Source organism: Podarcis tiliguerta (assembly GCF_965153285.1).
Source record: "Podarcis tiliguerta genome assembly, chromosome: 1".
Classification (NCBI taxonomy): domain Eukaryota; kingdom Metazoa; phylum Chordata; class Lepidosauria; order Squamata; family Lacertidae; genus Podarcis; species Podarcis tiliguerta.
In genome coordinates this window covers 123,193,877-123,212,386 of record NC_139534.1, presented here as the reverse complement: position 1 = coordinate 123,212,386, position 18,510 = coordinate 123,193,877, and the positions used below count along the sequence as shown (strand labels likewise).

General features: G+C 47.3%; 1 protein-coding gene across 2 annotated transcripts in view; it reads left to right on the top strand.

The window, feature by feature from the left end:
* The window catches only part of GPR132 (G protein-coupled receptor 132), a 30,075-nt gene that overhangs the window by 9,111 nt on the left and 2,454 nt on the right, over positions 1-18,510 (top strand). The window lies entirely within an intron of this gene.

Genomic DNA, 18,510 nt, shown 5'->3' with positions numbered 1-18,510 from the left:
AGGCGGTGCTGGATTTCGGCATCAAACTCTGTCGCAGGGGTGAGGCAGTTCTCCATAGACATTGGTCAGTGTAGCTTAGATTGTAGAGCCAGGGGCCTAAAGAAGAGATGAGGAACCTATGGCCCTCCAGTCATAGTTAGACTCCAACTCCCATCAGCCCCAGTTGGTGTGGCCAATGGTCAAGGATGATGAGAGTTGTAGTCCAACAACATCTGGAGGGCAATGGATAAGCCTGGCATAACAGGATCTGGTGTCAGGGCTGGACCAGGCCTTTTGCCAGCCTAAAAGGTCAAGGAGGGGCACTGAAAAAATAGAGGGGCAGTTTATCCCTTGTTGGCATCCATTTGTCTCAAGGGTCAGTGGGGTGCACCTCCGGGGGTGAAGTCAAACCACTGTGTTAGCAGCATCAAAGTGACCTCTCTGGGGCGCAGGTCTGGGCAGTGTGTCTGGAGGTCCTGGGCAGCCCTGACAACGACACCCCTCTCTTGGTCTTGCTGATGTGCTTCAAGGGAAAGCAGAACAATACATCTGGCATTAGCTTGGCTGCAGAAGTTGCTGGAAGGAGACATCTAAGACAACCATCTTAGGGACTCCATTCCGGATTTGTGTAGGGTTTACTCCAGAGCCTTTCCTTCTCCTGAAGAGATCCTGCAAAGCAGCAGAGGTTTAGGATCAGAGCTTTCCTTTGCCTAGATGGGCTACCTTCCCAGGTGGATGAGCCCTCTCTGCCTCTCATTCCCTTCTACAGCACATGCAGAAACCGCCTTCTTGACGATTGGACCCACTATTGGTCTCGTTTGCTCAATCCCCTGGAGCCTGTCTTTGCATGCAGGGAAAGTCCCTAACTCACCGAGGGTTTGAGACCCATCGGCTAGCCTCTCCTGGTTTAGCCAGCCAGTTTAAGCCCTTTCCCAAGGTGTGGCTACTTTTGCCTGCTGACAGCTTCTAGGAGCCACAGGTGAGAGCTGAGGGACCAAAGGTGGACAAACTACCCCAGAAGGGGCATGACGTGTCCCCCAACAGATGTACTATACTTCCCCTAACCCTTATGTAGTCATCCCTATGTACTCATTCATGTTTTACTGTGGTGTAGTGGTTAAGAGCGATAGACTCGTAATCTGGGGAACCGGGTTCGCGTCTCCGCTCCTCCACATGCAGCTGCTGGGTGACCTTGGGCCAGTCACACTTCCCTGAAGTCTCTCAGCCCCACTCACCTCACAGAGTGTTTGTTGTGGGGGAGGAAGGGAAAGGAGAATGTTAGCCGCTTTGAGACTCCTTTGGGTAGTGATAAAGCGGGATATCAAATCCAAACTACTACTCCTCCTCCTCCTCTTCTTCTTCTTCTTCTTCTTCTTCTTCTTCTTCTTCTTCTTCTTCTTCTTCTTCTTTTCATTATGGATAATAATGATCATAATTGCTGTTACCTGTACAGGCTCTCAGTGGCGTAGTGTGGGGGGTGCAGGGGGGCCGGCCGCACTGGGCGCAACATCTGGGGGGGGGGGCGCTCGCACTCGCAGCTCTCTGCCCCTACCTGGCTCACTCACTCTCTCTCACTGCAGTGCTGGCTGTGCGAATCCGATCCGAGCCGCCGGGTCGCCGCCCACTGTGGAGGGGGGGGTGCCAGGCGTGCGGTGCGGTGCGGTGCGGAGAGAGAGCGAGGGACTATCTGGGGAAGGGACAGTGCAGCGGAGGGGGGCGCAAATTACTTGCCTTGCCCCGGGTTAGGGGGCGCAAATTATTTGCCTTGCCTGGGGTGCTGACAACCCACGCTATGCCACTGCAGGCTTTGTAATGGCTGTAGGCCAAGTCAGGGAGCCAGTGTGGTGTAGTGGTCAAAGTGTCAGACTAAGACCTGGGAGACCCAGGGTTCAAATCCCCACTGGACCATGAAACACACTGGACAACCTTAGGCCATTCACTGCCTCTCAGCCTAACCTACGTGACAGAGGATTAAGTGAGACAAGGGAGAACCACAAAGGCCACCTTGAGCTCCTTGGAGGAAAAGATGGGTTATAAATGCAATGAAATAAAGTAATTAAGTAATTAAAACACTGAAAGGAGCAAGCAGGCCAACCTCACATCTCTCAGGTTCTGCAAATGATAGAAACTTGCTCTTCTTTTATCAAAATGAAAGCTGGGGATCTGGAGAGTATGGTTCATTGAAGAAGGGAGTTGCAATGAACTGAAACAAAAGCTTCTTTCTAAATTCCCATCTCCCCAAATTTTGCAATGCAGTTCTCCAGCCAAGAACTGTGTACAAAAATGTACCTGCTACAGTAAAGTGTACATATAAATGTGTGCATATTAGTAAAAAATGAATTACATTGTGAGAAACGGCTTGTAAAAATGTATATACTCAGCAAAACTGCCTAGAAAAATGAGGAAAATTCCAGCCTATCGTTGATGCATTTTCGCAAGGGATTTTTAAAAAAAGAAATTTGAAAATTGCATTGTGTCAGGTGTGGTGAGGGTAAGAACGGGGCTTCAAAGGAACAATCGGAAGCCTAAAATTCCCAGTTATTCCTTTGATCGAGCAAGGTGAGCTGGTTAATTCTCTGATCGAGCAAGCAGGCCTCCCAACATCCACCCAATGTGATTCTCTTTCAAACCTCCACAGTTTAAAAGCAAAACACAGAGGGATTGTTTGAAAGCGCACCTTAACTCAAGGCTTTCAAATACCCCCATCCCAAGCTTTGCAAGCCGATCAGCACAATGCTGAAGGCTTTAAAATGACCCCCCATCCTCAGATGTTTGTAGGAGAAGCACGGAGTAGAGGGCATCTGAAAGCCCTTGATAAACATCACCCTGTTATGATGTTCCCCAAGGGCTGTTTGAAAGTCCTGTGATTCCCGACAATGGGGGCTTCAAAGGGAAGCCTCACCTGATGTAATGATGACATTTGGTGATTGACAGGTGGGCGGCCCTGCATGCCTGTCAACTTTGGCTCACTGGGATGTGGGTGGGGCTAAAAATCAGGCTTCTCCGGCCCGAACAGGTTCCCTTAGAGCCTCTTCATTGGTTCTTGACATTCCCAAAAGAAGGCAATTCATTGCTTCCACCCACCTTGGTGCATTACTGAAGCAGCAAGCTGGGAACTATCTGCTTTCACTTTCGATATGCTCAGCTCTTCTGTCTGTGGGTGGAGTGACCACTAGAGGTGAAGCAACCACCATAGCTATGGTTTGTCAGATCAGACATCCCACCTAACCATAGGTGGTGCGCAAGCTACAACTTGCAAAGCCACTTGAAAGCATGGTTGCTATGTCTGGTTGGAGAGCGAATCACAGAAGCTTCTGAGATCTGCGCACATCTGTCCTGTGTGGCAAACCACTGACCTGCTTGTGGTAGTAGCCTTCTCAGTGAAGGGCATTTAGATCCTCAACTTCCTCTGCCAACGCATGTTGCCCATTGGATCCTCCTGAGAAGGACAAGGTATAAGAGAACTTCCTGTTCCAGACAAGCCTTTCTTGATCAACAAGGTATGAAGAACATAAGAAGAAGCAATGGCCCATCTAGTCCTGCATCCTGTTCTCACAGTGAACAACCACATGCCTCTGATGCTGACCTTTCAAGCCCTAAACAGCCTCGGCCCAGCATATCTGAAGGAGCGTCTCCACCCCCATCTTTCAGCCCGGACCCTGAAGTCCATCTCCAAGGGCCTTCTGGTGGTTCTCTCACCACGAGAAGTGAGGTTACAGGGAACCAGGCAGAGGGCCTTCTTGGTGGTGGAACACCCTCCCTGTGGAAAACCCTCCCATCAGATGTCAAGGAAATAAACAACTACAGTGGTACCTCGGGTTACATACACTTGCAGGTTACAGACTCCGCTAACCCAGAAATATTACCTTGGGTTAAGAACTTTGCTTCAGGATGAGAACAGAAATCGCGGTGCGGCGGCAATGGGAGGCCCCATTAGCTAAAGTGGTGCTTCAGGTTAAGAACAGTTTCAGGTTAAGAACGGACCTCCGGAATGAATTAAGTACTTAACCCCAGGTACCACTGTATCTGACTTTTAGAAGACATCTGAAGGCAGCCCTGTTTAGGGAAGTTTTTGATGTTTGATGTTTTATTCTGTTTTTATGTATGTTGAAAGAAGCCCAGAGTGGCTAGGGAAACCCAGCCGGATGGGTGGGGTATAAGTAATATATTATTATTATTATTAGGTAAAGGGTCCCCTGACCATTACGTCCAGTCGTGACCGACTCTGGGGTTGCGGCGCTCATCTCGCTTTATTGTCCGAGGGAGCCGGCGTACAGCTTCCGGGTCATGTGGCCAGCATGACTAAGCCGCTTCTGGCGAACCAGAGCAGTGCACGGAAACACCATTTACCTTCCTGCCGGAGTGCTACCTATTTATCTACTTGCACTTTGACGTGCTTTCGAACTGCTAGGTGGGCTGGAGCTGGGACCGAGCAACGGGAGCTCATCCTGTCGCAGGGATTTGAACCACCAACCTTCTGATCGGCAAGTCCTAGGCTCTGTGGTTTAGACCACAGCGCCACCCGCGTCCTATTATTATTATTATTATTAACCCACAAACAGGACCGGAACACAAGAGCTCTCTCACCTCCTATGGTTTCCAGCAACTAGAATTCAGAAGCATTGCTGCCTCTGACCATGGAGGCAGAGTATAGCTATTATGGTTAGTAGCCTTTGCTAGCTCACTCCTCTGTGAAAGCCATCTATGTTGGCGGCTATCACTGCTTCCTGTGGCAGTGAGTTCCATAGTTTAGCTATGTGTTGTATATTGTAAAGTGTATTGCTTAATCAGCCCCACTGCCCCCTCCTCTAAGCAGTGTACATAGAATCATAGACTTGGAAGGCACCGCAGATATCATCTAGTCCAGCCCCCTGCAATGCTGGAATCTTTTGCCCCACACGGGGCTCAGATCCCAGGACCTTGAGATTAACATTCTCATTCTCTAGCGACTGAGCTAGCCCTTGTGGAACAGTATCAAATATTCAATAGACAACACTAGTAAAATTAAACTTAGAAACAGATAGACATAATTAAATGCATCAGGGTATAGACAAATAATCAGCAGTTTTAAAAAAACAAAAGGTACGATGTGATAATCTTTATTGTCATTGTCCCATACAGAACAATGAAATTGAAAAAATCTACATCAGACATTCAAAAACCAACAAGCCTGCTATCCCAGCTATCCCAGCCTGGTTATCCCCCTAAAAACTCTGATACCCCATAATTAAATACAATATACTCCTATAGAGACTACCTTACACTACATTTAAAACCAAAATCGCATTTGGATAGAAACTCTTTCTCAGGTGGGTGGGTGGCACTGTGGGTTAAACCACAGAGCCCAGGACTTGCCGATCAGAAGGTTGGCAGTTTGAATCCCTGCAACAGGGTGAGCTCCCGTTGCTCGGTCCCTGCTCCTGCCAACCTAGCAGTTCGAAAGCGCGTCAAAGTGCACGTAGATAAATAGGTACTGTTCCGGCGGGAAGGTAAACGGCGTTTCAATGCGCTGCTCTGGTTCTCCAGAAGCAGCTTAGTCATGCTGGCCACGTGACCTGGAAGCTGTACACCTGCTCCCTCAGCCAATAAAGCGAGATGAGCACCGCAACCCCAGAGTTGGTCACGACTGGACCTAATGATCAGGGGTCCCTTTACCTTTACCTTACCTTCTTCCAGAAGGCAGAAGCTGAAAGAGATCATTTCTGGGGTGTGCACTATCCTGCACTATCTCTGCAGCTTTCTTGTGACACCTGGAAGCATAGATTTGATCCAAGGTGGGAAGAGTGCACACCTGATAACATTACATATCTGGGTGTTGTTGTTGTTTAGTCGTTCAGTCGTGTCTGACTCTTCGTGACCCCATGGACCAGAGCACGCCAGGCACTCCTGTCTTCCACTGCCACCCGCAGTTTGGTCAGGTTCATGTTTGTAGCTTCGAGAACACTGTCTAACATATCTGGGTAGGATCACTTAACCTTTTTAGCAGTTGTCAAGAAAAGCACTGCAAAGGCACCAGCCTAATATCAAAAGGCAGGGAGTTTCAGAGAACAAGGGTTGCCGCACTAAAGCACTGGTGCAGGTCAGAGATTATATGGTGCTTGCAAAAGTACCGGTTCCACAGATCACAGTAGTCAAGTCCTACTCAGAGTAGACCCACTGGAACAAAAGGCTATCTTTGCCGTGTTCATTAACCCATGGGTGTACCCTGCAGAGGATTTAGCATTGGCATCAACCCCCAGATCCTTATAATACATACTGTTGCCAAGTATTACTTTCCCCTCGAGATGGTAGGCAAATGAGTCCTCCAGCAACTAATATTCTCAGCTACCCTTTAAATGTTACAGAAACTAGACATGACAGGGGTTTGGCGTGGGATGGAACCCATGAGGAAGACTCTCACTCTCAAGGTTCTTTTGCCTTGCTAGCCTGTGGGCAGCAGAACCAAGCTGAAAACACAATTTCTTTGCAACCAATTTGTGGTTGCTGAGCTTTCTGAAGAGGAAAGAAACGGTTTTGCTAGCTGCCTTGTGGTTTGGTGTCTCCAGGGCCACCCATGCCCAACAGAGTGCAGAATACCACAGGCCCTTGTAGAGGTCTAGAAGACATTCAGGTATCTACAGTGGTACCTCGGGTTATATACGCTTCAGGTTACAGACTTTGCTAACCCAGAAATAGTGCTTCAGGTTAAGAACTTTGCTTCAGGATGAGAATAGAAATCATGCTCCGGTGGCGCAGCGGCAGCAGGAGGCCCCCTTAGCTAAAGTGGTGCTTCAGGTTAAGAACAGTTTCAGGTTAAGTACAGACCTCCGGAACGAATTAAGTACTTAACCCGATGTACCACTGTATCTGTTTTGCTCAGGAACTGGACAGAGACAGCAGAAGGAAGAATAACTGGGTATTACCTTGGAGTGATTATTTCAAATATTTTCAAGAAATCTTGTATATACAGCTGACAGACAGATAGTTGGATAGTTTTATTCTGTATTCCTCTCTGGTCCTCCCCCCACCCACCACCCACCCTGGTCCTTTTAAAATTCTTTATACCTCTCTGGTCCTTTTTTATCCCTGTGTGAGAGGCAGGGAAGGAGAGATCTCCCAGGGTGCGAGGCTGGGGGAAGAAAGGGATGCTCCCATGTGAGAGCTGGGAGGACACACCTTTTTCTGCATGGGACAAAAGTTAAGATACAGTGGTACCTTGGTTGTCGAACTTAATCCGTTCCAGGAGTCCATTCAACTCCCGGGACTGTTTGAAAACCAAGGCGCAGCTTCCGATTGGCTGCAGGAGTTTCCTGCACTCAGTCGGAAGCTGTGTCGGACATACAGCTTTGAAAGAACATTCAAAAACCGGAACACTTAAGTACAAGTAACAAAGCATTTGAGAAACAAGGTATGACTGTATATCTGTGAGAGAGGGCTTCATATTTTTCTATCTCTCTTTCTTTAGCTCTCTTTTCTTCCTTTCTTCTTTGTTTAGATTAGTTTGTTTTTTATTGTACTACGCAAAAGTTTTAATAAAACCTCATTTTTTTAAAAAAGGAACTGGGTAGAGATGGTAGCATGCAAATGAGAACAAGTTGTTATCTAATAACCCTGGAATGTATGCTACTAAGGTTCTTTTGTCATGTTAGTTTCCCCTGTAATTCTCATAGTCAACAAAGATCAAATTAATTCCCCATTGTCATCATCCTGTGTCTATACCATTCTATAGTAAGCTATGCTCAAGGCGGATCACAACTCGGGGGGGGGGGCGGAATTTCCCCACAATTCATAATTTACAGAATACAACAAGCTGCTTTCTTTTTGCTTTATGTTTATTTTTATTTAAAAGAAAGAGGGGGAAGTAACTCAGGGTCCCTTCTACAAATCTATGATTTGATTATTCAATGAAATAATCGGTAAGTTAGTGAAAGCCTCTCATCCAAAAATATTCCACAAAATTGAACTATACCCTTAATAAGGTCTAACAACAAAATGCAAAAATAAAATAATAATAATAATAATTTATTATTTATACCCCACCCATCTGGCTGGGTTTCCCCAGCCACTCTGGGCAGCTTCCAAAAGAATATTAAAATACTGTGATACATCAAACATTAAAAGCTCCCCTAAACAGGGCTGCCTTCAGATGTCTTCTAAAAGTCTGGCAGTTGTTGTTCTCTTTGACATCTGGTGGGAGGGCATTCCACAGGGAGGGCGCCACTACCGAGAAGGCCCTCTGCCTGGTTCCCTGTAACCTCCCTTCTCGCAGTGAGGGAACCGCCAGAAGGCCCTCAGAGCTGGACCTCAGTGTCCGGGTAGAGCGATGGGGGTGGAGATGCTCCTTCAGGTATACTGGACCGAGGCCGTTTAGGGCTTTAAAGGTCAGCACCAACACTTTGAATTGTGCTCGGAAACGTACTGGTAATGCATCACCAAAAAATTAAATCTTGGTGTCAACAGAAGCCTTGAACAGCACACCACCCTGATCACAGAGCAGCTCACAAAATATACTATTACTATAGCGCTTGCCAACCTGGCACTTTCCAGATGTTCTGGACTGCAAATTCCCATCAGCCCCAGCCAGCGATGGTGGGAGTTGGCATCAGGAGGGCATCAGGTTGACAAATGTTGGAAGACGAGGCGGTAAACAACTAAAAGCTGGATCAGTTCATAACCCACTAACCTAACAGTAAAGTCAACAGGAAATTTGGTTGCCGTTGTTATTTCTTCACACACTCTGTTTTTATCTGCTCTCCCACCCTGCTTCTCCCACATTGGCAACCTGCGTTACCACGCAGGCATGAATGGCCTGGTGTGATTTCCTGCTTGGTTCAGTATCTAAACACCTCCGTTCTTTTCACTTTCCCCTACAACAACAGGACTGACTCTAAGTTTGAGCCAAGCTGGCACCCTTACCCAGAGAGGCAACAGGCAGCAGCAACCTAGCCCATGCCAGCCACTGTTTAAATTTCCCACAGTGCCTATATTTCTCAAGAATATTGTGGGAAATTAAAACGGCAAGTTCCAAACCCCAACTGGGAGGCCCCCATCTTTGTTTCCCACAATGCCCCGGGAAACGTTACGTTAAGGGCATTGTGGGAGATTCCTGGAATTGTACCTGGCTAGGACCTTCTGCATGCAAAGGAGATGCCTCACCATTGTGCTACGGTCCCTCCCAGTGATTTGGGAATCACTGCCCCTAAGGCGTTAGGAGATAATATCGTTACAAAAGTTGCGTGCCACCCACACCCTCTGCCAAGCTGCAACAAGAGCCCATGGGGTGCCAGGCATTCACTCAGGGTCTGTGTTACTTTGGAGAATTGAGACATGGCAGAAACTGTTGTAGTTTGAAGAAATATGGCTTATTCACCTATTTACACTTCAGTCCAGATCTTACAGCATGGTCATTTCAAGAGGGGCTTGTCCCTCACAGCAAAGCAGCTCTGGAGTCCAAGGCATCTCTCCCAGCCAGCCTTCAGCCAGCCTACCCAAGATGAATCCCAGTCTTTATTCTCCCTTCTTCTTCCCAGAACACCCTGCTAAAAACTCTCTTTTCACCTCTCACCCAGTTAACCCTGCCAACCTTCCAAAGCCCCAGTCTCTGTTCACACCTCAGGGCAAGGGGGAGGGCAGTTTTTCTGCATTGTCAATGGCCCTCAATGGCCCTGTATTGTTTCTTAATGTCTCTAACTTGGCCAGGTCGTTTTTCATAGGCTAGCTCAGGAATTCCTATGCAGCTTGTATTTCTCCCTTCATATCCCACTTATTAATTTCTAGGGTTTAGCACTGCCCCCCGTCTATAACAATACAGTGGTACCTCTGGATACGAACGGGATCCGTTCCGGAGCCCCGTTCACATCCTGAAGTAAATGTAAGACGCAACTGTGTGTCTCCGTGGGTCGCGTTTCACCGCTTCCACGACAGCGTGTGACGTCATTTTGAGCGTCTGCGTGAGCAGCAAAACCCGGAAGTAACACACTCCGTTACTTCCGTGTTGCCACGGAGCGCAACCCGAAAATATTCATCCCGAAGCTACTTCAACCCGAGGTATGACTGCATTATGCAGTTAAGAACTCTCCCAAAGAGGAGCTTTGGGGCATTTTTGAGTGGGCTCCGAACAGATGTTTCTACTATTTCCACATCCGCTTTCATAGAACGAGATGCCTGTTCTCAGATCCTCTTTTTAAAATTAAACAAAACATAGGAGCTGTTTCCTTAACACTGAAGAGAGGAACCCAGTCATCTTGCAGACATTGGGTGGAATTGTTGGGACCGTGTGACTTTTTAGTCCAGGGAAAAGGCAAGAAAGAGGGGACAAGACAGAAGTCTATGAAAGTCTTGTGAAAAGGAAAGTGGTGGGAAAATGCACACGAAAGTGTGGCATACACCTTGCTTTGACACAGCTCCATTTAACCACTTTGTAAACAAATCAAGATAAATGCTCATCAAATAGGCAACGTTGTAGAATCTGCAGACAGATCAGGAGGAATGCTCATAAACAGCCCCACATAAGCAAATCAGGACAAGTGCTCATTGATGTATATCCTCCCTGCAAGCAAATCGAACAAATATAAGAAATGGAAGAAAAGTGAAATCACAAAGGAGGAGTATACATGAGTAGCCAGTGGTTGCAGGGTGAAGGTTGGGCTGGCTAAAGCTCAGAATGAGCTCGGGCTTGCAAGAGAGGCTAGCAATGATAATAATAAAGGTTTCATCGGATATGTCCGAAACAAGAGGAGGAAGAGGCAAGCGGTAGGTCCTCTGCATGGAGAAGATGGAGACCGACTCTGGGGTTGCGGCGCTCATCTCACTTTATTGGCCGAGGGAGCCAGCGTACAGCTTCAGGGTCATGTGGCCAGCATGACTAAGCCGCTTCTGGTGAACCAGAGCAGCACATGGAAACGCCGTTTACCTTCCCGCCAGAGCGGTACCTTTTTATCTACTTGCACGTTGAGGTGCTTTCGAACTGCTAGGTTGGCAGGAGCAGGGACCGAGCAAGGGGAGCTCACCCCGTCGTGGGGATTCAAACCGCCGACCTTCTGATCGGCAAGCCCTAGGCTCTGTGGTTTAGACCACAGCGCCACCCGCACAACCTGGTAGTAGCAGAATAAATGGTGGAAGGAGGGAGTTGCAGCCCAAGATAGGAAAAGAGGTGGTAAGGGAACACCCATCTACTTTAAATAAATTCAAATCTCCAGGTCTTGATGAGCAGCACCCAAGGGAACTAAAGGAGCTTGCAGGAGTAATCTCAGAGCCTTTGTCTATGTTCTTTGAGAATTCTTGAAGAACAGGTGGAGTCCCTCCAGACTGGAGTCCCTCCAGACTGGAGGCGGGCAAATGTTGTCCCCACCTTCAAAAAGGGGAGAAAAGAAGACCTGGGTAAATACCAACTGGTGAGCTTGACATCAATATCAGGAAACAGATATTCAACAGTCGGTCTGTGAGTGCTTAGAAAGGGATGCTGTGATTACATGGATTTCTTAATGCCAGGTGAATCTCAGTTCTTTTTTTGATGGAGTTACAAGCTTGGTAGATCAGGGAAATGTTGTGGACACAGTGTATCTTCATTTCATTAAGGCTTTTGACAAAGTCCAACTCTATGAGTCTGTTATTCTATGAAACACACAATAAAGACTGACCATAATCTATCCTTCCCGTAGGCTTTGTTCAAGCAAATCAGGATGAACACCCAATAAATAGGGCAGCTGGAGAAACCCATAGTTGCAAACCCGGCCATCTCAAAGATGATCCTAAGCAAAATTAAATACATAAACAACAAAAGCATCACAAAGAGGACCCATAGATATGAGTACACGAGTGCCCCCCCCCCCATTTTAATACCCCTGTTGTTTCAGCAGGCTTTGCTGCTTGACTATCCTACCCACTCCCTAAAAGCCTGCCCAACCCTGTCAATATCCTGTCCTGCACTGGCTTCTGAAGCAAGGTGTGTTAGCAACCTGACCGCAGCCTGAAAAGCAGATGTTTTATCTCACAATGGATCTGGCTATTCTTAGTATAGAATAACCACAACTTACAGACGCACAGCAACCGTTGCTTTCTAAAGTGCCAGTTCCCGCCAGGGCTAGGAAGAGCAGAAGGTGTGCATTCGGTGTTCAGGCGCATTGATCTTACTTTTATTTATTTACTCATAACTTTATTTATATGCCACCTTTCTGATTCTGGTCCAGCCAAAGGAGCCCACAATATCGCAAAGAGCACAATGGATGCTGTTGCGAACACCCTCGTCTCCGAGTAGCAAGAGATTCCAGGAGTGCCTGCACATAACCAGGGTTTGGGTTTCCTTGGGGTTTTTCCACAAGAGTTTTTCTAAAGGACTCTGAGCAACTTGCAGAGTTAATGATTAACTCTTTCTCTGCCACCCGCTTTTTTTTGTCAAGGGCCACCTGAAATCAGGCCAAGGGCTGATATTTGTTCATACCTTGTCTTCCAAGAATGGACTGCCTTGCAGCCAGGCTGCTCAGGACAACTTGATATTAAAGACCATGGATAGGCAAACTGAGGCCCAGGGCCCGGATCCAGCCCAATTGCCTTCTCTATCCGACCCACAGATGGTCCGGGAATCAGCGTGCTTTTACATGAGTAGAATGTGCCCTTTTACTTAAAACGCATCTTTGGGTTATTTGTGGGGCATAGGAATTCATTCATTCCCCCCCCCAAAAAAATAGTCTGCCCCCACCCACCCACAAGGTCTGAGGGACAGTGGGCCCGCCCCCTGCTGAAAAAGTTTGCTGACCCCTGATAAAGATTTTCCAGAGATCCCTGAGATAGCTCTAAAGGTTTTCATTGAGGGATGCTTGAAAACCTTAGGAACATAGGAAGCTGCCCTACCCTGAGTCAGACCATTTGTCCATCTAGCCCAGTATTGTCTACACTGGCTGGCAGCAGCTCCCCAGGGTTTCAGGCAGGAGACATTCCCAGCCATATCTGCAGATGCCAGAGACAGAACTTGGGACCTTCTGAATGCAAGGCAAATGCTCTAGCACTGAATCATGGCCCTTCCTTCTGAAGAACTCGTTGAACATAGTTTCAAAATCTAGATCATCAAATTGCCCAGAGTGGCTTAACTGAAAGGCAGTACATTCCTGGAGTATTGCAGATATTAATATTGTTCAGCTTGAAGCAAACGGATGCATAAAAACTGACTCCTCTTTTGGAATAAAACATTGTCCAGACAATGTATTAAGTAATGCATTAATGTGTTAAGTATTGTTCAAAACTTTACTTGCAGAACTTTCTTCCAAAACAAAACAATCAAAGATACATCCAGATAGTTCCGTAAGGCACATGCTGTCCAAGGCATCTTCTTAGAAATAAAATAACTTATAATCAGAGCTCACAAGCACAGCTTTCTCTCTCTCTCACACACACACACACACACACATTAGCCTGCATTTCATCCCAAGACTATAAGCTCCTTAGAGTGAGTAATTTGCACATCCTTCACTCACGGAGCCTGGGAACAAAGAAAACATTCACCAGCCTTCCAAGATGGCGATTTGCAATTGAATACCTTGATTACGTGATCTAAGGTTAAACACTTATGTGACAGAGCAGAGAACATTCTCAGTTAATCGTTAACTTAATCAGAGCTCAGAAAGCTCTTAGTATGCTGCTATGGAAAATCTCCAAAGTCAGCAATACACATTCAAGCATTCTCCATTTTGGTGCCAATTAAACAATTATACTTAACATGGAGAGCAGGGAGTAAGCAAATTTCAGCCCTCACATGGCCCTTGGTCTAATTTACTGTGGGTGGCAAAGGGGGATAGCAGAGAGAGAAAGAGAAGGAAGTGAGCACCTCCCCTTCTTTGGATATGGCTCCTTCCACCACTTCCATGTAACCCCTGGCAGATTATCCCCAGAAAATATGTCACCCTCAACAGGGAAAAGGGTTCCCCAGCCCTACTGTAGGGCAACAGTTAAGTCTGGCCAGTGAATAAGCCCTCTACAACATTCCCTATGATCCTTTGCCTCGTGCGAAGGTTCAGTGGCAGGTGTGCCAAGCAGAAGGTCTCCTTGTGAGACAAGTTGGTGCAGAAATGCAACAGGCTGCAAAAACTTTCCCTGAAGCTGGAAAGTATCAAAACCACTAGCCCAATGCAAATTCTAATTTGTCCAATCCTCTTTTAAAACCATCCAAATTGGGGGCTGTCATGGAGCAAGTTCTGTAGTTATCTATGCATGTGTGAATAATTTTGTCACCTAGATGCTTGGAACTGAAGTGTGGTAAACATGATTTCTCTAATCCTAAACTTACTTCTCCACATTTCCGCATCAGTCCTTGTGAAAATTCCCCTTCATTTTAGTGCAAATTCCTCCTAATATCCTAATTTTTTATTTTCCTTTTACACGATCTTGCCTAATACACACGTTTTTGCAAAACAGATTCCCCTAAGATAGTGCAATTTTGTATGTTATTTTTGCCAGCATGTGCATTTCTGGAGAACTGCATTGCAAAATTCAGAGAACCACAAATTTTGACAGGAGGCATCATTTGGGGGGGGGTTGCATCATTTTGGGAAGTGTGAATTGGGCAGGTTCACCGTTAAATGTGAACGCCTTCAAATGTTGTGGTGCAGTTCTCCTGCAAAGTAATGTGCAGAAAGTCATGCACAAGTGAAAATAACATACAAAAATATTCCTCTTTGGCTGATTGACATCCAATGCCCTTTTAAAATGTCTTGGGGAAAGGGGGTTTATTGAGTTGTTTTTGTTAGTTATTTCTATTATGCATTTTGTATTTTTATATTGTGGTTTTGTGTTGTAACCGCCCTGAGACCTGTGGGTGTAGGACAGCATACGAATTTCTCCAACACACAAAAGTATATTAGTCAAAACTGCATGCAAAAATCTGAGTATTAGAATAAATTCAAACCAAATGCTGACAAATTTTCATGACGCTTATTTTTATTATTATTATTCAAATTTCTGCGGAAAGGTAAAGAACTTGAATTTAAGCCTAGGGGGGAAATGAAAAACAAGGACCCAAAACGGGCAAATCTGTCCATCCTTAATCTATCGAAACGTGTTGGGTTTGGCCTTTAAGGTACCACAAGGGGTATTTTCTCTCTCTCTCTCTCTCTCTTTCTTTCTTTCTTTCTTTCTTTCTAGCTGGTGCCACTTGCATAATTTCTTACACATAGTGGCACAGGAAATATAAAAGGCGGAACAACTGAGAAAAGGGGGGGGCCTCGCTGGGAGGGATAGGGCTGTTTACGTTAACTGAGGCCCCAGCCATTTACAACTTTCTCTCGACGGCAAGGCTTGCAGTTGGTTTCTGTGTTAGCTTTGCAAGAGGCGATGGTGAAAGGGCTCTTGCGCCACGCAGACGCTCTCGCTATTGAGCTCCAGTGGGCTTCCAGAAGTGGAGCAAGACCCAGGCAAAATGTCCAGAGAGGAGGGAAGTCATGGCTTTGAAACAGATCATCCTGGGGACGTGGGTGGAGCTGTGGGTTAAAGCACAGAGCCTAGGATTTGCCAATCAGAAGGTCGGCAGTTCGAATCCCCGTGACGGGGTGAGCTCCTGTTGCTCAGTCCCTGCTCCTGCCAACCTAGCAGTTTGAAAGCACGTCAAAGTGCACTGCTCTGGTTCGCCAGAAGCGGCTTAGTCATGCTGGCCACATGACCCGGAAGCTGTACACCGGCTCCCTTGGCCAAAAAAGCGAGATGAGCGCCGCAACCCCAGATTCGGTCACGACTGGACCTAATGGTCAGGGGTCCCTTTACCTTTACCAGAGAAGAATGACAGATCAAGTTGATGGATTACGTGGAAATGGCTAAAATGACCGGAAGAATCAGAAATCAGGAAGACCAAAATTTTAATAAGGAATGGGGGAAATTTGTAACTCATCTTAAAAACCATTATAAACAGTTAAAATCATTACAGTGGTGCCTCGCAAGACGAAATTAATTCATTCTGCGAGTTTTTTCATCTTGTGAATTTTTCGTCTTGCGAAGCACGGATATGCATTGACGGTTTCCCATAGGAATGCATTGACGGTTTTAAGAAAAAGGCGCAAGACGTTTTCGTCTTGCGAAGCAAGCCCATAGGGAAATTCGTCTTGCGAAGCAACCCAAAAAACAAAAAACTCTTTCGTCTTGCGAGTTTTTCCGTCTTGCGAGGCATTCGTCTTGCAAGGTACCACTGTAGTGGGATTGGAATAACACTTGTAGTTTAATGGTGAATTTTCGACACAGTGGAGAGGTAAAAAGATTTGGATTATTATAAAAGATGCAGGAGGAAATGATTAGCAATAGGACCCAGAAAGGGGAGGAGGGAAGTCCAGGAGGTTCTTTGGAATCTGGTTTCTATGTTGTATGTTGGATTGCAGTATGTTGGGACTGCAAACTTTTATTCTGAAACACCATATATACAGTCATACCTCGGGTTGAAGTTGCTTCAGGTTGAGCGCTTTCGGGTTGCACTCCACGGTGACCCGGAAGTAACGGACCATGTTACTTCCAGGTTTCGACGCTCACGCACGCATAGATGGTCAAAACGACGTTCACGCGCATGCGCGGAAGCAGCAAATCGCGATCCGCGCACACACAGACATGCAGATGCGGGTTGTGTTCACTTCAGGATGCGAACAGGGCTCCGGAACAGATCCCGTTTGTACCCAGAGGTACCACTGTACAAGCAAATGCAGACGGGCTGGCCAGGGAGGTTTGCAAATCCACTGCAACCAGGATAGGAAAAGAAGCAATGCAAAGCTGTGTTGGGAAATAGGAAAAGAGAAAGGCCATATTGCTCAGAGGCAGAGCGTCTGCTTGCATGGAAGAAGTCCCAGGTTTAATCCCCAGACAGGGCTGGAATTTACCTCCTGCCTGAGACCATGGAGAGTCACAGCCAGTCAATGCGAATAATTTTGAGCTCGATGGGCCAGTGGTCTGACACAGCAGAAGACAGCTTCCTGTGTTTCTGTGAAAGATCAAGCGTAGCCTTCATTTGTGGGGTAAACCAGCATCAGAACCACGATGGCAGACAGCTCATCCCTCAGTCTCCTCTCGTTCTCTCTTCACTTGTTGTTGATGTCAGAGTTTGAGTCCACGGCTCCCTTGACCAACTATGTTCTTCCTGTGGGGCTCAAGAGCCCAGTTAGGTCCCCCCCTTGCCTGCAGAGCTGGCAGCCTCTCACCCTTTTGCAAACACTCCCTTGTGGGGTGTTCCCTCAGTCTCCTCTCCCCTCTCCTTGAGAGTCCTGCAGGCAGCTGCTGCTGCCGCCCCTGGTCTCTGAGCTGCCCCACCCCACCCCAAAGAAAGGTGCCTCCTTATACTGCCCCACAGGGGCCTGGAACCTGCCTGTCCATTCCCAGCAGCAAGGGCTGGCAGACTGACTGGCTGGGCTCCCTTGCCCGCTTGCTTGCTTACTCTGAGGCCAACTCAGCTCCTGGCAACCAGCGGCGTAGCTACCTGCTTGGGTGCCCGGTGCGGCGCACATGTCCTGCAGCCAGGACGTCCAGCGAGCTGCCCAAGGGGGCGGGGCAAACTGCCCACAGGGGCAGGGTGAGCCAAGGCAGAGTGCATTGCGTGGAGCCTCTCTGGAGCCTCCCCCTCAGCTGTAGGGCGGCTGAGGCTGTGGGCAGACGCAAGCCCCACGCTGCTCGAAAAAGTAGCACGGAGCTTGCAGGAGAGATGTGTGGCTCAGGCACACTGCAGGCCCCGCGGTGTGGCGCCCAGTGCCCCCCGCCTCACCTAGCTATTAGTGGTGTAGGATGGGGGGTGGCGGGTGCAGGAGTTATTTCCCCCCCCCCCCCAAAAAAAAAAAGTGTCGAGAGCCCAATTTTTATTTACTTATTTTAATAACACATATTTTTGCCATTTTGTCACCCCCCTCAGTGATGACACCCGGGGCAGTCCGCACCCACCGCACTCCCCTTCCTACGCCACTGACCAGCACCCCCTGACCAGCCCCACAGGCACCATTCGCCTGGGGAACTTGTAGCCAGGGCTGCTGCAGTAAACAGCTGTGCAAGCCTTTGGGAGGCAGAGATGCGAGAGGGCATTAGAGGAGGGAGGGAAGGAAAGAGGGACAGAGGCCAGTGTTGCCCACAGCATCCCTGACCATCATTCAGGGCACACTGGTTGAAAACCACTAGTTTATGTATTTAGTTTTGCTTGGAATCGGTTTATCCAATTATCTGTTGCTTTATTGAAATCGTTTTTAAAGGGCAAGATTACTCTACAACAGGGTTTCCCTAACTATGGTCCATGAACTTCATTCAGATGGTCTGCAAATTATCGTGGGATTTGCAGTTGAAGATGGGAGACAGCACTTCTGTTGCATTTAATATTCATAATGATCTTTAACCACATTTCATTGCTTCTTTTATCTTTTTTTATTGTACAACAATTTGCATTCCATTTATCGGACAGCATCTAGCACAGCACTTTGGAATAGCTACAACAAGCAGAAAAATCATTCAGTGGTCTGCCAAGAACCTCAGTGCTCGGGGTGAGGGGAGTTGAGGAACCCCTGCTCTAGGAAATTGGGTTGAGAGGAGAGAAACAAATAGACACAGAGATTCTTG